Source organism: Cardiocondyla obscurior, linkage group LG10 (assembly GCF_019399895.1).
Source record: "Cardiocondyla obscurior isolate alpha-2009 linkage group LG10, Cobs3.1, whole genome shotgun sequence".
In the NCBI taxonomy this organism is placed as follows: domain Eukaryota; kingdom Metazoa; phylum Arthropoda; class Insecta; order Hymenoptera; family Formicidae; genus Cardiocondyla; species Cardiocondyla obscurior.
Window position 1 is genome coordinate 3328346 of NC_091873.1, and position 22771 is coordinate 3351116.

Below are 22771 nucleotides of genomic sequence, written 5' to 3' on the forward strand. Positions count from 1 at the left end.
CGCCACGCGTAGCGCCGTTATTTCTCTCTTCTGCGAGAACATCGTCGTCCGGAAAATCTATGAAAATCCATGCACGGACGGACAGGAGTTGGCGCGTGATTTCGTAAGCACCGCGAGCACGTATGCGTATAGATATGTGCGCCGGTGTATCGCGCGGAATCTGTCGATCGTACGTGGCGAGACCGCTCTGGACATCACGATGCGGTAGGTCATCGCGAGGTAATTCACGAAGGGATTCCCGCCGCAATCTCTCGAAAGCTCTCCGGAAAAGCTTCCGCCGCGCGGATCTGCCTCGCGCAAAACGGCATTCGAATCACGCGTGCGTATTCATACGTGCATAAAGAGCAAGTTCGAATCTCGTAATACTCCTTTAGCGCGTCCGGTCTCTTTCTCTCACAATCGGCATAAATCACGAGCCGCTCTTTGAACCGCGTCGTTTGCTCGAGCAACTTGGCGTCCCGTTTGTTCTCACGATAACAAATTTGTCGCGAAATAATATTTCCTCGATTCTTGAAAAATCTCGCGAAAATCTCTCTTGCTCTTGTATTTCGTTGAATTATTCCATTAGTCTTTCCTTTCAATTTTTTTTTTTCTTTTTTTATTATTATTTTTTATCTTTTTAATAGGTACGTGTCTTTCATTTTTTAAATGAAAGTAGGATTTTTGTTTGCATTTTAACGAGGAGCAATTTCTATTTGACTGATGGCCCGGTTGGTCAAAATAATTCAAATTTAGCCTTTTTCAGAGAGAAACGAGAGAAAAAGAGAGGGAGCGATACATTATTTTTCGTATACGTTTGCGTCAGAGTAAACGAGATTTTTTTCATGATAATGACATTCATAATCAATAAAGCGCTCTTATAAAACGTGCCAAAGACTCCCATTTCAGTTCATTAATCAATAAAGCCATCATAACTCATTCTGATGGCTCGAAATAGGGCACTTGAATTAAATAACGCGGCTGTTTATTAATTATGAAGTACGAAATCAAGTTGTCCAATATATTTTTAAGTATCCGATACGTCGATCGCACATTTTTCCATCCCTGGTAGAAGCTCGGTATTGCAAATATGTGTCCCAAAAATAAATTGTCTATTTTCCTTTCTGTTAGACCGGTCATGAATGTGAATAGCTGTCCGACCAAGAACTTTAAAGTATATCCAGTATCTGCACACACACTTATACATATATGTATGTGCATATGATATCGATCTACTTTTAAAACTAAATTTCTTCAAACGTAACGTCAAAGTTACTCACGAAATGAGTCGACTGGGAAACGTTTCGTGTCGGAAGATATCTCAACGGAATTTTAAAGCATACGTCGCTTCTCAAAGCTTCCTACGTACCTCTAAAAACTCGGACTACGTGCGCCTGCCCTTACGCCCGACGTCATTACGTTTCATCGCCAATCTACGGAACCGTAAGGAGAAAGCAGGCTGCGAGTTTCGTTAGCTCTCGATTAGCTCTCGGCGGAATATGTCTCCATAAATAAAAGAGCGCGGCTAAAAAGGAGGAAAAAAAAAAGAAAAAAATATAGGCCAAAATGCACATTAGCGAGGTCGCGGAAAAGTAATCTACAACTATTAACGGCGGCGATCGTTACCGATAGCCGCGCGGTACACGAGCGTAGCAAAGGGCGGCGGAAAAAAAAAAAGAAAAGGGAAGGAACGCGCGGACGCAACGATAACGATAACGTGCTCGAACGGCTCAACGAGTATCGCTGCCGTTTGTACCCGCGACGACGAGGCAATCGCGGCCGCAGGACGCTCGTAAAATCGACACGGCAGATTGCCCAAGAAAATAAAACCCGTAATCGCATGCGTTTCGGTGCGCGCGACGGTTTCTGTGTGACGTACGCAAAAAAAAAAAAAAAGAGAGAGAGAGAGAGAGAGACAAACAAAAGAAATTGTGAAAGAAATTTCGTGAACAAAGGTGAAAATCTCTCCCGCGCGCGTTTTCATTACGCTGCAAACTCACGGGCGTGACGTCGTGCGAAAAAAGGGCTCTTCACTGGCCTCGTGCGCTTCGCGCAATTCCGCGGGTTATTTCATCGCGCGGTCCACGTGAATTCAGAATATTAACGTTGTAAAGTTTACGGGCTAATAACTAATCTCCATCGTTGACGCGGTTGAGCGCCTGTGTTGAAACGTCGATCGCGCAAGCTTGTATGCTAAATGACAGCGAGAGGCGCTGAAAGATCCCACGCTGCGCGTTATATTTCGCGCGAGCTTCCACGTGTAATCGATGTAATTTGCCCGGAGAAAACGCAGGGAGTGTCCCCGAGGGTTGGCGCGTGGTCGTTTTATTGAACTCGGTGTCTTTCTTTCTCGCGTGCCGCTTACTCCGGGGGTGGAGAAGGTCCATTTTGCGCGCAAGTTAACATAATGTAAAAAGTTTCGCGGTGAATAACGCCGCCGCGCGCGCCGTGGCGGAAAAAAATTTACCCGATCGCGCGGTGCGGTTTCGATCGCGTTCGACTCACGCGCGTCCCGGTGCGGAAATAAAATTTCGCACGCGATTCCGTCTTCGTGTCTTCGTGAGAAGAAGCCTCCGCACGCGAGAGTTTTTGAACAACTACGGCAACGGCGACAGCGGCGGCAACCAAACGGCGCGAACGCGCCTCGTTACTTCTTCAACTTTGCCAAAAGTGTGTCGTAAAAAGTTTCCATACCGATTCCCGCCGCCGTGCTTACGAAAAACCATAAATTTCTCCTTTTCCCGGGGGATGAAAAGGGCTGAAACGTGACGCGGTAACTTTTTTTTTTTTTTTAATTTCACGGGGCATCGAGCAGAACGACTTTTCAATTAAATCGCTAAATCATCGAAGGAATTAATGTTAATTACAACGTGAAACTCGCTGTAGTACCTCTTCCCCTTAATTGTGATAAGCAATGTCTTGGAAAACGCAAGAATATTTACGCCCGTCGACTACAAATTGTCAGCCAATTATTTTATTCGACTCTCGAGCACGCTCGTTAATTATTCCTTACAAAGTGATATTCGTTATACTTCCCTGAGGGGATTAGTAGAGGCAAACGGCATCTTGAATCCCGCATGGGCCTTGAAATTTGCTTTAATGCTATAGGAATATTACGAGAGAACTTAATGCACGTCTCCATGTCGGCGAAATAGGAGCTTTCAAGCTGCTATTCCTCCCGCTGACATTGTGGAGAAACCCGGCCATTATCTTGAATTCCGTTTAGCAATTTTCCCTGGCATTCAGAAAGAAAGCGCGAACTGCATAAACTCGTTTCATTTAAATGCAAGTGAAGCAACGTGGTTTAATACCAACGTTAATTCTAAACAGCGCAACGAATTATTGAAAGCGGACGATATTAATTTAACAAAATTAAAGCCGCGCTTTTATAATCTTTCACGCATCCGAGCATATGTAACTCAGATCGCGAGCGCTCGTACTATCCAGCCGCAAGAAATTTATGTCGAGTGTCATCAATCACTTAGCGCGCCGTGGCAGAAGCAACAATCGGTTCGCGTCCTCGACCCGCCCCCGCCGAGGCCGACCTAAAAATTGAATTTTATCCTCTTTCCCGCGACGGGGGACCGGCTCGGTGCGCCGTAAATTAATTTACGCAAATCTTCCGCGGGCATGAATTTTTCCCGCACTAATTTCCCCAGAAGCCACCACGGTCCGCGAGATACGGTCACACGGTCGAGGCAAGCCGTTACCACGGTAATTACCTTCCTACCTTCGTTTCGCCTCGTCTTTTTGTCTCATAACCAAGTAACTATCTTAATTGCTTTTGCTTTTCTAACTCTGGATACCGCGCTAAGTCCGGCTCGTTTTGCACGGCGGAACGCTGACCCGCGCCACCCGCCCCTATCGGCCTCCCGTGGAAATCACCCGGTCACCGTTGTCGTTAGCGACCATCCACGGGAGTTATCTCACCCTCGTCCCGGGGGTCGATTTAAATTCGCTCCCTTTCCTCCCCCCCCCTCCTCCTCCTCCTCCTCCTCTCGACGTTCCCGCGCTACCCGCTCTTCTCACTCTCTTCTCGTCTCTTATCGCACCCGGGCCGCCGATATTTTTTCATTACGCCTCCGAGGTCCTTTGTCTTTTATCGAGCGCGGCGATAGCATCGCAACCACCGCGAGAGAGTCGATGTGGTCGCGGAAGGCAATCTTCCTAAGAGAGTCTCAAACGGTACGCGACATCGCCTCGTGCCAATTTTCGCTCCGTTAACCATCACACTGCGCGAGAAGACGACGACCTTCGTTATTTCTCGTGGAAAAATTTCGCGTGAGAAGTAAGATCGAGCGTCGTTTGTGCGACGCGAACGAGCGGGACCGCTGATAAGAGCGGGGCGCGTGAGCGGTTCGTCGATCATTCTAATGGTAATCGCAGTTTCCTATTTTATTTAAAAAAATTGGTGTGACGCCTGAATTAGTTGTTTTTAGGTAAACATGAATTTTTTTTTAATAAACTCTTTGTTAAAAAGAAATAAAAACTTTTACCTTTTTTTTTTTTTTATTAATTTTATTAACTGATATACCAATATACATGTCTACATTAATATTTTCTTTTTTATGTTACAGTTATCGGCAGAATTCGGAATCGCAAAAAAATACCTCGTATTTTTGTTTTGGGAGAAGACACCGAGCTCACCGAGCACATAAAAATTAACGTAATCAACAGATCAACTGCGCTTGAGAAGGACAGTGCTATTGACCGTCTCACTTTTTTTACTCGGTCCTCTCTCTCCCTCTAAGGCCCGAAATCTCTAACGGCCATTTTAGTCTAGTCGCGGAGCATCGAGCGTGAGGACGTGTTTATTAATCGCTCCGCAATTACGCGTATTTTTGACCGCGGAAAAGAAGATCTCGCATGCGAATAAGTGTCGACATCGTCGACTCGGGAACGACGAATCATTTTCTGTGCTTCTCTGTCATTCCACTCGTCGTCTTGTCCTACGTTTTGCGCTCCGAAAAAGTGCTTCGGAACAAGGTTATGTAGCGAGCTCAGCGCACGGAGCGTCCAAACTGAACCACGCCGCGTCTCGCGTTGCCAACCTGCTTCACTCGCCATCTCTCTTATGTTAGTGACATTCAGCGAGTTCCGGCGACTGTCATTATCAGAGCGTCAGACTGCACCTCGCCCCGTCTTCTTCGTCGCGGCCGGGGTTCTCATTCCGTTTCGGGCAAGTGATTTTTGAGAAACTTGAAGAAGATTAAGTGCGCGGAAAACATTTTACATCGCGGCCCGTTTCGTTCGTCGCCTGGCGCCAATTCTTGCCGTCGTTTACTCCGCCGACAAGACTTGACCGAAGAATCTAAAGGTTCGTTCGTCGCGCTTCTTAATTTTAATGGAAAAAAATCGCCGCGATAATCCTCCGTTATTCTTTCGATCGTTCGTCTTTCGCGTAAAAGTGTTGATTAGTGACAGTAATTTAAAAAAAAAAAAAAAAAACAGCAGTGTGATACAGTGTCAAGTCAAGATTTTTAATGCTGCAAGACGTCAGGATCATCCGAAATACTGCCACGAAAGGAAAGAAGGAAGGAAGGAAGGAAGGAAGGAAGGAAGGAAGGAAGGAAGGAAGGATGGACGGACGGACGGAAAATAATCTACCCTAACCTAACCGAAAGCTACAAATGTAAGTAAATCAGCAACACACCTTTAGATCGCTCAATCGTAATTACTCTAAAAAAATCGCGCGCTCTAATCTTCAATTTTATAGAAATAAAAAGACTAACCGTTTGCGTTGCGTGGCAGGGCGCGAGTAAATAACGCCGGGAGTGATCGAAACGCGAAAGCCGTTATTACCGTTTCGTTACAATTAGGGAGAATCCGCCGACGGTCTTTAAGGGATAAATAGGATTGGCCGGGGCCGCGGCGGGTAAAAATATCCCACAAATTCACTCAGACTTTTTCATCTCGCCGCCGGTTGGCTTTCTTGCCGCGGTAAATCGCCGGCAGCCAACCTCGCCGCAAGACCACCGCGATTCCTCGCTCCCGGGATTTCTGTCGCTTTCTTGCCGGCCATCAGATAGATAAGCGCGCGTAGCATAACGCCAGATCGTCTCCAATTTTATGAATGCAGGAGGATCTTGATACAGTTGATTGCCTTTCAGAAACTCCCGGCATTAGTCGCGACAGACAGGGATTTATCGCGCGCGAGACAAGTCGGGTTTTAATACCAACTCCCGAGAATTATTACGCCGACAACTTATTAGCTTACGGCACCGGTGCCACCCGCACCTGGTAACAACTTCTCGAGTACTGTTACAACGTAACGCGCACGTCTCGGTCTCGCAAATGTCCCGATTTCTCTCTCTCTCTCTCTCTCTTTTCTCCCATAATTTTTAATTCTACTTCTAATTTATTTCTTGAACGCGGGATGTGCGTCCATGATTGCGCGACCGCCCGATATTTCCCCGCGATCGGACGCGTTATCAAGATCGCCGTTTTACCAGACAGCGCTGACACGAGAGGTAATCATCTGGCACCGGTAAATAACATTTTCATCGAGCGGTCGGACTGACAATAATAAGGAGGTCGCGCGATTATTTTCCTGGAAGGGCCGCGCGCGTTAGACGGGGCCGCTGGTCGATTAATCATCGGTAGATTCCCATCAGCCGGGGCATATTTGCACGAACAAACGCTTCGCTGAGGAGGAGAGCTCGTCGCGCGCTCGCGAATTTCTGTCTACGAGAGTTGAAATCGTCGTAAATCCACCGACTGCTCCCCCGGAAATCGTCCGCGTCGACGCGCGGAACGTAAACCTCCCCCGTTTAATCGCTCGCTCGGTCAAACGCTCTCGTTAATTACTTCCGATTTAATTAGCGTTTTACCCTCTTACACCGTAGGGCGGTAGTCTCCTTCGTTATAAATCATCGAATCTGGATATTCCGACGGGCCACAACGCCGTATCATCTCCGCGCACGAGAAGCGCTCTTCGCAAACGTCGGTTTTCCCATCCGCACTTGGATTCGTATTTTGCAACGAACGATTAATATAACATCGCAAAATACACGAATATCGGACGGTGTTTGCGAAACGCAGGAGGGGCTAGGGACGTCCGGTTGTGTGCATACTTTGCTCCATTCTAAAATTTTCTCCTTCATCCCACCGATAAATTTATATCGGGATACCGTTCTCCATAGTAATTAGCCGGCGGCGAAATTGCGGGGATAAATTTTGACCGGGTGATATTCCGCGCGGGAAAATCACATATAACCGCTAAGTGAACACCGCTTTAATCGTCGAAACGGCCCCTGTGTACGGAACGGGTCGCACCAGCACCAAAATAGACGCCAAACTGTTAGAGCAAACCGTCCGGTATTAGTTTTCTACCCCCTTCCTCCCCTTCCCCTCCTTTCCCCTTCGCTTTTGGAAACTGAAACTCCGACCGAAAGAATTGTACGATCCGATAGCCGATGTTCTCGCTAATGGAGCGTTCGCGGGAAACGAAACAAATGGAACCGTGCCCTCCTCGCGTCTCCGCAAACCAGGCCCCGCTTCGTTCGTTCTTTCGCTCGTTCAGTTGTTCGTTCGTTCGTTCAACCATCTCTTGGATTTGTCTTGGAAACCTTGAACGGATAGAATTCTTGAAGGGCGATTCCGCGCGAAGTTCGAAGGTATCTCTCCTTGGCGGAGAAATCGATCAGGCATCAAAGAATGATCAGAATCCCGAATATTTCCAACTTCCGAGTCGCCGTTTCTCGTTCCCCGGCTTTCTTGTCTTTCGCGCAGACCGTAATTCGATTTCAGGATGCGCTCTGTTAATAAGTTAATTCGTCGCGTGCGAGTGCTTTTTGCTGATTCGATCCCCTCCCCCCCTCTCCTCTCACACGACCGAGTTGAAATCTCTTTGACACGAGAAAAAGCTCTAGATACGATCGCGCGAAATTCATTTGACTCTTATATTCCGAGCCGATAGCGCGATAAAAATTACATTTGCCGCGGTAACAAATGAGGACTGCGCCGCGAGGTTTGCTTAGCCGCGACGAGGAATATGATAAGGAAGAATGCGCGCCCTAAACCACCATCGGAATAACGGCAATTAAATTTACATACACCCCGCGGAGATCGTAGCCGGGTGCCATTCGTGCGGCCGCGCTAACGTTCGCCCGACGAACAATTTTCCCCGTATCTGCTGCCATTTTTCTATTCTGTCACAACGGCACGGAAATATTCATTTAACGCGTCATTACGATCGCTCCCTGTCGTCCGCGAGGTGTTGTGTCGTGTCGGCCATGCATCGGCGTAATTACTGTCTCGACAGCATCAAAAAAAAAAAAGAAAAAAGAAAAAAGAGAAAAAAATAATAAAAAAAAAGCGAGAGCGATATTTCAACACCCGGCGACGATGCTTCATTGCTGATCGCATTTCCGATTGCGCCGCGAGGATAATCGGCTCGCGAATCGCCGCGAATCGGTGATTTTTCTTGACCTGCGCGAGCAGCGACTTCGCGCGAAATAAGACTTGAAAAATTCCGAAATTATTTTGTGCACGTGCACATTTTATAAGCGCGAGTTTTCGTAAGGGATCGATGCGGAACGTCCATGTAAATATAAAATACGTAATGCTCTCATCCGGTAGGAACATGCGTTTCCATATTTCCTGCAGCGCGAGTCGATATACATATTCGCAAAAGGCACAAGAGGCGGATGCTCGTTAAAGCGCACGACGAACGCACTCTCGACGATAATTGGATTCGATAAAGTCTCTTCATTACGATACACTTTTTCAGCGATTTCTACGCCTTCGCGTTCGTCTGCACGTGGATAATTCGGAAGTAATGAAAAGTGAAAGAGAAAACTTTTTTTTTTTTTTAAGTAGACAAAATTAACATCTCTCCTCTCTTGAATACGTAATGAATTCGAAAAGAGCAGATGTTTTCCCGCCTCTCCTTGTTTTTTCCATTGTCGCGTATGCAGAAAGTAATATTGTCACTTTGTTCGTGTCTTTTTTTTTAGCGGCTTCTGGCATATATATTTTTATTTTTCAACTTTAGCATCAAGTATTTAAATCGTGGAGAAATACAAGAATAACAGCAAAGAAATGAGAAAAGTAAAAGCAAAATAATAATTCCCGCGGTTCATAAATAAAAAAAAAGAGTCAAGGAATTGCAGACAGTGTAATTTAATTTTGCGGAGTTGTTTCTTTTTTTGTTTTTAAATCGACAGAAACAAACGCGCAAATGGTTTAGTTTAGGAATCGGGGAAATTAATACGTGTCCACTCGGTTTAGATTCCGGTCTTCGCGCCGCGGTCGAATTGCTTGTTGCCGAATACGCCGCGAGGAACAATGCCCCGGCGTTTCTTGTTAGAACAACGAAGAGGCCGAGAAGATACCGACAAATATGTACCCCGGGCTAACGTGTGTGGACGAAAGGGGGTTTGTCTGGATATATATACCAGCGGTAACTCCGTTACATAAGTGATTGAGGTTAAACTCAGTGGGAAGGATTCGCAAACTTCTTACAAGCTGCAGCTGCTCGAAGCGCGGCGCTTTCCCATCGTGTCCCGTGACGTCGTCAGTTTCGTACGTACGTTTCATGACGAGTTCGACGACGTGGATCGATATCGCATTAAAGCCACGTTCGTGCGAAATTTTCGGGGAAAAAGCGCCGGTGAGTGGTATATGGAATCTTGCCGACAATCCGCGCGCCGGTTGTACGTCGAAATATCGGATGTTGCTATTTTAATGCTGAAAATGATATATCACTGGCCAAAACTCGATAGAGAATCGATTGCGCCACGTCAAATTGCATGATAGATAGCAACGTTTTTGAAATAAAATCGGGAGTTTGTACCAATATGTTTTTACAATGTCTTTTTTTTTTTTATCACATCGTTAAACGTCGAGGGGGAGGGAGGGGATCCACGCGATTTTCAGATGGTTCTTTTTTTTTTTTTTTAGACGGGCGAGAGACCGCTTCGCGAGGTGTATTCTGCTGAATTAATTAAAATGAACAATAAGCCCGCGTTCTGTTACCAACTTTTAAAAGTCCATTTCGCGATAATAACGGTACTTTCTTCGTTTAATTCTTGGGACCGGCAAAGAGAGAGACGTTCTTATCTTCGTTGGACGGTATCGCGAGCGTCGCTTCGAGGGGGGAGGGAAAAACTTTATTATGCGTTTAGAATCAATTAAAAATCCTTCAGCGATTCTCTGTAATCGCGTCGTCAATGTTTTTAATAGACTTCGGGTGATACAATTATTTGACGATTTTCTACGAGCGCCGTATTATACATATACATTCGCATAACTTACTTATCTTAGCGCACGATTGACGTTTTCTTTAATAGCACCAGTCCTTCCCGGCGTTCTATTGTTATTCTTACGACTGACTTGGAGATATATATATATATATAATTCATAGAAACACCGCTTCATCGATAGCGACGGGAAATGCAAAAGCGAGTTAGCTTAAATTAATCGAATTACGCGATCCTCTAGCGAATTCTGAGTGATCTGCATCGAACACTTTGTCTTGGAATAACTACCGGCGTTCGACAAGGAGTATGAAGTGGTTAAGCCAGTTAAGGGTCTACACCAAACACGAATAATCCAATTTCTGCACCGAATGCCGTGAGGTCAACAGAATTTCGGGCACGTCATTGTGCTTCCAAATTAGGACAACCACGCCTTAAAATACACAAACCGAACTTTGACGTCGTCTTCCAAATAATATTAAATATTCGCCCCCGTTCGTCATGATTGCGTCATCGAATGCGACGCGCGTTTCGCAATTCAAAGGCCCGTGCGAATCGGCCGTTCGATAGCGTCCAAAACCTGTCGTTCGCATCTATAACAATAGACACTTAACGTTTTGAAAGACCGTTCGCGGCGACGCTATTCAGTTCGTGCGCAGCTCTATTCGTCCGGAACTATATTTAAGCTAAACAATAATTAACAACAAATTATTAATATATAATAATTACATGTAAATTGAGGGAGGATAGTTTGGCGTATAGGATGGGTTTCTCCAGCTACAAATAATATTTAGTTTATTTTGCCATACAAAGTAGTGTTATTTCATTACGAAACGCGGAGTAGCACAAATTGGGATTCTGCAACTACATTAGCGTGGGCCGTCTCGTGCATCTATATCATTAAGTGAAATGGAACTCGGAGCACGGCGGTATATCTCGGTGTAATTAAGCATAACGGACGTCAACTTTGGAAAATCTTGATACCCCGGCGTGCCATTAATACCGGCCGATTCGCGGCATCGCATGCTCACATGCACTTTCGTTTCCTGAAATTTCAAGAACGCACGAAACACATTGTTCCTCAAGACGTCTCTATGAAGAACGTAACCTATATTCGCCGGCATTGTCCTACCGATAAACCGTCGTCGCCTTCAGCGGGCACTAGATACCCTTCTAGAGTCCGCTTTTCCAACAGGGAGAACAAGCGTAAGGAGAAAAAAAAAAAAAAAAAAGTACGGAAGCAAACCGACTCGCACCCAGAGGAGGAAAAATAAGAGAATGACGACCGGACAGACCCCCGTATATTGGCTTCTCATCTCGCGTTTGAAAAGCTCGCTCGCGAAAATAACTTCTGCGCGAAGCGCGGATATTTTTTAATTTTTAATTCGTCGCGTTGCTCTATTGTGCGCCAATAAACGACGATCTGAGAATGTGAGAGCTTTTGTTACTGTAGCCGCGTAGAGTTATTGGATCCTCGGGACGAATCCTTGACGCTGTACCGTAAGTCGAAAGTGGACCGCGGAGCATATATCGCTTTTAAATCCGTTAATGCGGGTTTGGAAAGGCAATTTGCATAGGTTTCATGGTTACGTATAGCGACGCAGGGGTCGGGGGCTATCATTGCAACAAGCGGAGGATTCCGGCGCTGTTAATCCTTTGGACTTTGTCCGTGACGTTTCGGCGTTAAACAGGTCGTTCTGAATTGCGCGCGCGCGCGCTCGCTTGCAAGCGCCATAGAAACTGCACTTGAATAAACTTCCAAAGCGAAATCTTCCGCCCTTTATTTTAAGAACGCGATATTGGCTTTTCGATGAAATCTTCTTTTTCCGATTTCTCCCTTCGCTCTCCCTCTTGTCGCTTTACCTTTCGGGCCCGTTTCCCTCTGTGTATACCTCCTTCGCCTTTATCTTTCCACCGCTTTCCGTCCCGCGCCGGGAATATTTATTATTTTCGCTCTGTGCCGTTGATACGCATCTTAAAGCAGGGCGGGTTTGTCATGAAAAATCGAAGCCCATTCTATCGCGACATCGATGACGGAAAGTGTTTCGTTCGACTCTCCCACTGAGCACACCTAGAAACCACTTTTGTCTCTCTTTCTTTTCTCGTTTTTCTCTTCGTCTCTCTTTGTCGCTTTCTCTTTTTTTTTCTTTTCTTTCTATCTCTCTCTCTCTCTCTCTGTTTTTTTTTTCACCGCTCCTGGCTCGGTGACGTTAAATCACACGAGAGGCAATAAATCCTACGCGCTTCCTGGACAGCTGATTCGGCACAAAATATCAGCCAAGTACGAGCGAACAACGGCCCCTCGCATTTATTTGTGAAATCGGGAGTTAGCCGACTATTTACACATTGTTATACGTTTATATAAGCCGTGTATCGCGCACCAATATTTGCGCTTGCAAATAATTCGCAAATTATGCGCCGAGCATAGATAGATAAATAATTAATAGATAACCGTAATTCCCAGGTAAATTATTGAGGCGGATACGTAAAATTTGATGCGAACGCACACGACGCGAGGTGCTGCCTTCATTAATTTAAAATAAGAGGATTTAAAGAATCATCGACGAGATGTTCGAACAAAGAAAGCAATAATTGTTGATGAGAAAAATAGCGATAGAATTGACAACTACCAGGGTGAAAGAGAGACATTGTGGAGGCCGGGAGGGGAGGGGGGAGGAAGGGGTAGGAAGGTGGTATAGATAGGCGGCGAAGCAAAAGCGGAGATAGTTACCAATATCGGTCGGGATCCCTCATTTGATTCCCGCCCTACTGAAAAAATTGCATTTGTCGCCGGCAGCCTTTGGGCGCGGAATAAGATACGGTTCCAGCAAAAGAGCGCCTGGGGGCTTCTTCCGCCGGATCAGATATTATGTTAAACGTTTTTAGTTATTCACTCGACGCTCACTCCTTCGGCGGCAGCCTCCCTTCCTCTCTTCCTCCTCCTTTGGTAATCGAGATCGAATCGGAGGCGCGCTATATCTCGCTTTCCTCCCGTCGACGGATTGGCTTTCGGAAAAGAACGCGGGTAGATTATCGGGGGCGCGCAACTAGAGACACCTGTGCGAAAGGGAGCTGATAAAGACGTAGTAAAAAAAGGAAAGAAAAAAAAAAAAGAAAAAAAATGAATCGAGGGATAATAATTTCGAGGTCGCATTGTATACACCGGCCGCGTTTAAAGCAGCGCATCAATGGTAGAAGCTTATGGGAGCATTTATCTTTCACACGTAGCGCACCGATTAAAGGATATCGAGGAAATGTAATCGCGAGAGAAGTTAAGAAGGGCTCTGCTGAGATAAAGGCCGAGAGCGAAAATAAGACGCGGCGGGCTATACGTTTTAAAAGTCCAGCTCTCCGACTTAGGGCCGAAATTATCTCACTTCAATTCGCTTTATTTTCTCGGGGAAAAATTTCAAATAGAATCCGTCCGAAAGCGTTTGTTTTATTTTAGCGCCGGGGTCCTTAGATATGCGCGCGTATATCGGTGTCGGCCGGTAAAAGGCTGTGAAAGACGTGGCACGGCATCATGAAACCGGAGGAGATGCCTTCCTAGCCGGCTATTTCCGCGTCAGGCCTTCGTGGCAGCGCAATGTCCATTTTAATAACGCGTCACGGAACGAGCGACGATGACATTCTACTCGGTTCTGCGCCTGCGGGAGGACATTGCTCCAATTCGGCAGGGCACTGCTTGGTCGAGATATTTCAGGCATAAGGACGTTTTGACCGTAGAGAAAGCTTTCGAGCCTCGGTTTTCAGCTTAAATGGACGGAAAAGCGAAGGCCAGAAACGTCGCAAAGGCAAAGAGAAGGCTGGCAAGTAAGGGTGGGTAAGGGAGTAAGAGATAAAAAAAGGAAAGACTTCAACAGGGAAAATTAAGGTAACACGAGATAGAGAGAAAAGGGCGAAGGGAGGGAGAAGGGAGGAACGGAAGTTACAAAGGAGCATAACCAGTAGAAGAGCACAGAGTATGCAAAGTTTGGAACTTAATTCATTTCTCAGGCATCTCACGCGAAGAGCTTCGAACGTGCCCGACGACTCATACTCGCAGTAGCGGCTTTCTAACATCCACGCAGCCGCAAATTATTAACCATTTTCGTCGCGCTTGCTAAAGGCCTTAACAAACAAGTCCATTTGTTAAACTATGATCCGTTTATTATTTCCAATTTTGCACAATTAGAACCATGAATACATAAAAAATTAATCCTAAAGTATATATACGTCATTAATGAATAACCAAAAATGAGTTTTATAATTTTTATATTATTTTCTAAATTTAAATTGCGCTTTTGATTGCAGCGTACAATTTTAGAAATTTATTTATATAATTAATATATATATATATAAATATATACATATATGATAAAATTTAATTAACGTAATTACAAATTGTACAATTTTATCCTCTCTAATTTAAATTAATTAAATTTACTCGCGACAAGAATTGGTTCGCAGGTTTATTTGCACTCCGCCTGCATTTCTTTTTTTTTTCCTCAACGCGACAAATTTTCCTGTAAAATTAATCGTAGAAGTTAGAAGAAATAATTTAAGAATATCCAATTCGAGATAATCCTATGAGTTTTGTAGCGAGTATGCGTTATTTGTATAAACGTACGAGAAAGCACGGTGACATTTTTGACGATGGACACGACAGAATCCAGGCGCAGTGTCGGAATGTTAAAAAATTGAAACGTCAATTACATACAGATAGGGATTATCGAAATTCCATTCGTTGGAATTATCGGCGGTGCGGCCACTTGGCCAAAAATATCGATTTATCCGGAAACTCATATTGAATGCAAATAAGCTACGGATGTAGTTGTTTATTCGGCACTAGAGAGCCCGCTCATTCGGCCTTATCCAAGTATCGGCGACCTGTGAATTCATTCCGGTATCGTGGCTTGTTTGCTCAAATGCCCGTCGTAGAGTATGATTAGGCGGCATGAAATCGCTTCGCACAATTACATGAGAGAATAACGTACTGCAAGGTGTGATCATTCACTTTACAGAATCACACATTAAGAGAAAAATATAGACACTTTTAGCCTCAACTATAGTCTTATAATATTTCTGATTGCAAATATAATTGTATTATTTTTAAAATTCTTTTTTGTTATCTTTTTTTTTAATTAAAAGCCATTTTTATATTTTTTTAAATTACAATTTATTCATTAGAATAAAATAATAATTTTATTTCCTATAAAATAATTTTTTTAATTTTCTTATGTAGGTATCTGCTAATGGACCAATTAATATTTTATGCTTTTACTCGACTATATTTGTGGTTAGAAGTGTCATATTTTAGTTGAAGTCGAAAGTAACTATTTTTATCTCTCACTGCAGCAGCAATAGGTTACCCAAAGTCGTGGTCATATTTTCTTCATAACTTCTGAATCGTATGAGTTTAAAATACTTGGACGCGTTGTAAATAAATTTTACATTTATTTATTTTTTTTTTTTTAACTCACCGCTGTTAGTGCTCGCCTTATTTTTGATGCAACATTGTGAGCGAATCTAATATCGAATGCGCACCGTGTAACGATACACAACTAATGATATCATAAATATGCGCCGCGTCACGTCGTCTACAATTGCAATGCGTTTAAATGCAGTGATTACAATATTCGAACGATGCCGTCAGTAGATTAGGATCGCATCGGTCAGTCAAAATAGGTCTCCCGTGAAAACGCAATATATACGGGAAATCGATATTGTTTATACCGCGTGCATACATTAAACATGACAAAAGTTATACAGATTCACACCTGTACGAGGATACGTCGAGCACATTAAAAGCGCCTCGCGCGAGTCTTTTCCGAATAAGAGAGAAAGGAGAAAGGCCGCGATTTCCAATATAATAACAATTATTATATCGTTCGTCAGTACTCACTATATACCGAATGAAGCAATATCGCGTTTTCCACTCTCGCGATTTCTGCACGATACTCGTAACTAGATCCAAAAAAAAAAAAAAAAAAAAAAAAGTGGGAGCGAGATAAATCGGATACAGCAAGCAAACAGATTACTCGCGTGGTTCGGAGAGAAGTGGAAAAGATCTCGGACTGAAATATTCCGGGCGCTGGGCGCGAGTTTCCGAGTATATACATTTTCGGGGTAAGTTAAGCGGTGCCGCTACACGTGGGATCCAAGAATATCACCATATAGATAATGCCTCCTCACGTATCGCGTTTGTGATCTATATTTGATGACTCGATTTAGATATTCGAGTAACCGCCCGCGCTCTCAAAGGCCCCGGGCGCCACCATCCTGTTCTATTCTACTTGGATCGCTAAGTAGTCCGATTCCCCTTTGCCTGTATACAGGATGTCCCGCAATAGGATATCTATAGCTCAGAAATGCGTTCTTGGAAACGTTTCCAACGGAGAGCTGGTGCTGATAAACGTGCGCCCTTAGTCGAAGCCTCTCTGTATTATCGCCCGACGTTTGCCGTTATCGTTAAATATTACGCCTCGACTACTCTTTCACCCTCGTCATGTCAGTCCATTATTACACATTACTGTCGTGTTTGATGGCGGAGATAATGCGGGGAAAAAGGATAAACTCCCCATCCCGCGGATATAAAGCACTCGAGAAAACGCGGGAAAGCCGATGATGAGTCGCGTTTCTCGTATTATCGCGCGACAGCGATAATTAATTCTCCCAAGTTTATCGAGCGCGCGCCTCTTGTTATCGGGAATGATTAACGTAATACGTGTCTCAGGACTAAGCCGTAATCGGTCGAAATCCTCTTCTTATCAACGCCATCGACGCTATAATTTTCGTTTAAGGGCGTTCCCGCCGGCTCGGTTCTACGGGCGGGCGTCGCGGATTACTTATTAGAGGATACTTACTGCGGCGACTGCGGCTTACGGTAAACTCTAATTACGGGGCAATTTCTTCGGCGACGTGAACGGTAAACGTTTGACGTTTTCGCGCTTCCGCCGCGGAAAAAGAAGTTACGCTCAAAGCCGTTTTAATTTTCATTCGGTCGACTCCGCACGCGAGCTCTCCGAGATTGCGCTCAAAAAAAATCTATGTGATCCATCCGCTTCTACGGATAACGTTACGCTGCGGTTGGTTTTCTATCCTCACTCGGTCGCTTGTGTAGTTTTATAAACTAAACGTTACTTTTTTTTTTTTTTTTTTTTCTTCTTTTTTTCCCCTCCTTTAGTTCTGTGCTGGGCAGGTGCTTTTGAATACCGCACGATACTCGAAACATTTAACTGACAATTAGAAGCTCGTTTCGCGTTATCAATCCCGCAGTCACGTGTGTTTTGTGCCTCCGTCTCTTTGATCGCGCTCCGTTCTCGTTACCTGTCATCATCGTTTCCAGCGAATAATTTTACATCGAGACCACCGCGCTCCCCCGGAATCCGAAGATGTTAATTATACTTTTAATTGACTAACTTGCGCGAAACATAGAAATAACGTTCAGCGACATTGTTCTAAATTAAAAAAAGCGTGTTACACGACGGAACAGTTTAGGAAAGATGAATTTGAGAGACGCGAGAATGCATTTCGAACGTTCTTTAATTCACTGAAAATGAAAATAAGTGATGTTGACAGATTCCTTACCTTACTCCTTACTTTTAATTCATAATGCGAATGTGATCCAATCGCGGGACATCCGTATTTTTAATCTACACAAAATCGAAAGGCGCCGGACAAATTTATATTTTGCAAATTATAGATACGCGTATTTTTGCAGGATTGTATTCAATATATGCAGATACGCGTAGCACAAAGCCGGTGAAAAGCGACTTGGCGGAGAATAGAATTTTCTTGCCTGGTTGAGAAAAGACGACGACCGCCGGCGATATTATTCGAAAATATTCCGCGAGATCAAAGCCGCGATGAAAGGCGTTTCTGTTGCTCGAACGGCTTCGTTAACAAGATAGGGAAGGGTAGTCGGACGCGACAGACAGAAAATATATTGGTATATACATCGGTATATTTCCGCATGAGACGACGCCGAGCGCGCCCGTTCTTCCCTTCTTTCATACGTGCGCGCACATTCCCGTCGCGACAGTGAAGATGACTAACGACGCGATTAAAAATATTAGCGACTTTACATGAGAAGCCCTTCTTCTCGTCAATCGTCGTCGACCCTCGTTTCCCTCGATGTTGCGCGATATGTGGCTCGAAAATACCGATATTAATCATCGAAAAGTGACTCGGCCACAGGTACGACGTTCCCGCGAGATATCATTCTTCTCCCGACAGGACGACTTGGCTTCACTAATTCCCGAGGAAAACCATTATCGGCTCGAGATCTCGCGTGCCCGATTCGTTTCTCGGTTACCGACTCGCAAATCCGTTTGATTCGAATGTAAAGCTCTCGTGCGCGATCGAAGGAGTAATGTCTCTCGGTTAGGACCGTCTTCGCGAGACGGAATATGAATGAGCCCCTCGCTACAAGGCCCGTGCCAAACGAACCGGCCGCCTTTGCATGTAATCGCGATCAATGCCGCTATAAAGTCAATATCGCTCCGTGGTTACGAGATAAAGCGTTGCGTATACGAGTAATTTCGCGATTTTACGTCAAATGTTAAAAACGGGTCGTGGGATCGTCAATGTGAATTACAGGCCCGCCTTTCCCAGCAATAAATATTTTTAACGAGAAATAAATGGAGACATTTTATTCGGCCGAATCGAACGGGCCGAGCTACGAACCGGAATTGCAAAGTTTGAAATAACAAGCAAAAGGGGGAAAACAAAATGCCCCCGGTCAGCAAAAACGTTACAATATGAGCCCCGGCAATCGCGCGATTCTGTGCGGCCGCGTTCTCGCTCGCGATGCAACACCGTTCGCGTTACGAGCCGCGGTTTTATCATTGCACCCCTGGTTTCAGGGGTAATGAACTGTTAATGAGAAATGCCTCGCGTTCTCGGGATTTTTTCCGGCATTCATTTTCGCATTCTGGTGTCCTCTGCGCCTTGCGTCGAGAGCGGCCATTCGGCAATGAGCTTTATACTGTAAATTAACGGCGCCGCGGTGTTATGACATTCGCTTCCAATTCGGTTGGACGCAATTAATCGATCAATAACGCAAAATGCATGTGCGCCCGCCGTCCCTGCGGAATTCAATTTACGCAGCGTTCCGAAATGCGGTGGCCCAGTTTTTTTTGTTTTTTTTTTTTCTTTTTTACCCTCAAGCTTAGACTCGTTCGTTGAAAAATATCCAAAAAATCGAAAGAAGGGGGATGGGTGCGTTTTCTGTTTTCCATCGTTCTTCTCTCCGCGATATTTGCACTCTCGAGGATTTGCAAGTTTCCTACGTGCCGTTATGCGATTTATCTCCATCAGATAGGCTACACGCGCGATATCAAAGGGAACGTTTCCTAAGCATGCCGCGGTAGGATCAAATATCGACGAGACCGAGCCTCGATACGAGCCCCAAGCCAGTCATTCGAAAGTAACTTAAGATCTTGACGCGATCTCCGCTGCGCCTTCGGCGGCGGCTCTCCCCTGGGCCGAGGTGCGCACAGGCAGCTCGCATTCGGTTTTGAACTTTCCATCTGAAAAACCGGATATAGCGGCGATCGCTTTTTCCCCCCCCCGTTCACCGCGTACCGGCCCGATCCCTCGGACTTTCCTTTGACACCTCCTCGTTTTTTGTCCAGCAGAAATTCTCCTTCTGTGATCTAATCTCGGCACGGCGACTTTTCCGCTTCTCTCTCTCTCTCTCTCTCTCTCACTGGCGCGAAAGAAAGCGCGGAAACGCTCTTCTATAGTCTCTGTTTTTTTTTCTCTCCTTCCTGTCTATGAACGTTACCGTATTTTTATTTCGAGAGAACGCTCTCGCGGCGCCGAAGCTATCGCAGCAACAAAACGGAGCTTGTTATGAATTTACTCAAGCGAGCGAATACAAAAGCGTGCTCGATCGCAGCGAGGGTGGACGAGAACGAGGGAGGGAAGGTAGGAGGGAAAAAAAACGCGCTGCGAAAAATGAAGTGTCAATAATCGTGCTTGTATTACATGCGCACCTGTTTTCTTGTGTATTCCATCTTCATCACGATTAAATACGATATTCCCCGGTCTGTTCGGTCGGTTTTTCTGCACACGTCGTAGAATCTCGTTACGTTTTAAAGAGGCTTTGATCGGGATAACTCGGCGCGCGTCTCCCGCTTTACATTTTTCCGCGAGTCGCCTGACGTAATAATAAACGGATCTCGAAGTCGATCGGCCGATATGCCTTCGCGTATTCCCGCGACCTTTGAGCGCGCGCCGTTCTTTGAAGTTAGGTATTCGGACTTCCGCGGCATTAATATTTGATGATATCGTAAACGAAACCGGACGCGCGCCGCCGACCAATGTGAATTGACGGTAAAACACCAGCATTTTCTATGAGCCGCTAATTGAATCCGTCCTTTGAAGCCGGTGTTCTTTTCCGTTTTAATGCCGTCAATATCATTCTACCCCTGCCCCTCAGTCCCACGATCGTCCGGCAAAGCTCGCCGCGTTGATAAAACGAGCTTAAAAGTTCAGGCTGCGCCACAGAAACCGTTTGAAAACGTCAGTCGTTGTAAGTGCAGCCGCGCTATTGCGTTTGACATTCTTAAACATGGTTTCTTTGTGGCGAGAGAGACTTTCGATAATGACGCGGAGATAGACCGGATGGGCCCATCGTAAAAGCCGGGAGCTCAGCGCGGTACAATGCGGGACGGGCAACAAAGCGGATCCCCCGCGCGCGCGTGGCGGTGTTTATTAATTTTGCGCCACTCTACTTGTTCCCGCGATAAAATGATGTTATACGATGATGCTTATACCTCAACGTCGCGCGACTATACTCGCTAACAATGTGATCTTATCAGCCTCGTAACTTAATATACGCTAACGATATTTTAGGAAAGCCACGGGGCCCGGGTGAAACATAATTGCGTGTGCGCGGGCGTAAGACACGCGAACGCGCGACCGACTTGTAAATAAAATTTTATGTAATTCCACGTGTTGATTCCCTTACTTTTCCGGCTTTTCTTTCCCGGCGCTTGAGGCGCTAACGAGATGTGACGAGACAAAACGGGAGTGTAATCACAGCAACCGGGCTCGGTGAATTTTCAGAGAGGGATTTCCAGCGATATCGGCTGTACCGCGGTGCCTCGATAAAGCGCCGGGTAGAGAGGACTCGTTAACCGGAATGATTCCTAATAATGGCATTCTCGCGGTACGGTCGCTTCCATTTCGCGTTATGCATTAAACGGCAAGTAAATTAATTGTACCGCTCTCGCTATCCTTCTCGCGATGATTCTCCGGCGGCGCTGGTCCCGAGCGCGCGGAAGAATTACTCCGACTTATCAGGGGATTTCAAGAAAAATTAAAGGCGGAATTGCGCGCGGTACGGCGGGAACTCCCTTTCTAACGAGACTCCGTTCCCCGAGTACGATTCTCCTTTGACGATCAAAGGAGTCCTTCCTGAGCAACGAGCTCAACATCCGACCGACTTTTTCGTTTCGATTCTCCGAGGAGCCCGCCTTTGTTCATTGTCCGCGATGCCTCTAACGATATCTCGCCTTTAGCGAGATAGATCGAAAAAACTATCTTCTACGCGAATGTACGGCAGCCAGAGCTGTCGGCGATTCGCGTCAGTGAGAAAATCGTCTAAATTGACAACTTTACAAATCACATTTTAGCACCGCGTTTCATCTCGAAATATGACACCGTTCTTTATTCGACAAATCATTAGTAATTAAATATACATACATACATATATATATATATATATATATATATATATATATATATATATATATATAAATTGCAAAATTATACCGTTTCATTTCCTCGCCGTATTGTTTTCCGATAAAATGACAAAGGCGATTGAAGGCAACCGAATTTTTCTCAGCTCCAAATTGCGGTCTCCTAAATCGCATCTATCTAACAGCTATTTTGCCACGACGACACAATGCGAATATAAAAGGCTTATTTCCACCCTAATTTTTCCGCCCCATCGATAAAGGCCGCTAAGAGCCGCTCCCGATTGTGAGCCGCGCCATCGTAAACAGCTTCGAGAATATTTAATCTCGCTATCGATCGTCGGAAGGAAGTTTTGCAAAAAACACCTTCCTGTCGTTTAAAAGGTCTAAGCGCAAGGAATATCGCGCAAAATCTCAAAGGGAACGATCACTCGGGGATTTTGCCCGACACGAGCGAGAGAAAACCACTAAGCGCCCATTAATTAGAAATACAAATTAAAACGCGGGATGAAAGCCGGCCACATTAATTCCTTGATTAAATATACATGGCAAATCGTTGGAAGCCACCGGTGTACAAAAACTAATTGAATAAATGTTTAATAATTAGAAAATAATGAACAATACAAAATACCTGTAGAACAAAGGACAAAATTAACAGTTTTCGGTATGTTGCACGCGTTCATTATGCAATGTTTCTGTTATTTAATTCTTAATATGCGATTTGAGGGAAAAATCGGTTTTTCCCTCAAACTCACCGAATTCAGCGTCGTTTCAACATAAATATCTAAACGTCGTATCGACGAAAATAAAAAAGAAAAATATATGTCGCGGGGAAAAAAGCTCGCCGAATGTTTTCGATTTCACTCAAATCTCCCTCTTAGATCCGCGGATTTATTCGCGATAATA

At 45.0% G+C, this 22771-nt stretch overlaps 1 protein-coding gene and 1 long non-coding RNA gene across 5 annotated transcripts in view; one reads left to right on the top strand and one right to left on the bottom strand.

Annotated features, from left to right (window-relative positions):
• LOC139106036 (putative receptor-type tyrosine-protein phosphatase mosPTP-1) overlaps positions 1–22771 on the bottom strand; it is a 254865-nt gene that overhangs the window by 169495 nt on the left and 62599 nt on the right. The window lies entirely within an intron of this gene.
• LOC139106043 (uncharacterized) overlaps positions 1–22771 on the top strand; it is a 119085-nt gene that overhangs the window by 50693 nt on the left and 45621 nt on the right. The window contains exon 2 of the long non-coding RNA XR_011546278.1: positions 4557–5611. This is a non-coding gene — a long non-coding RNA (uncharacterized lncRNA). The remainder of the gene's footprint in view (positions 1–4556; positions 5612–22771) is intronic.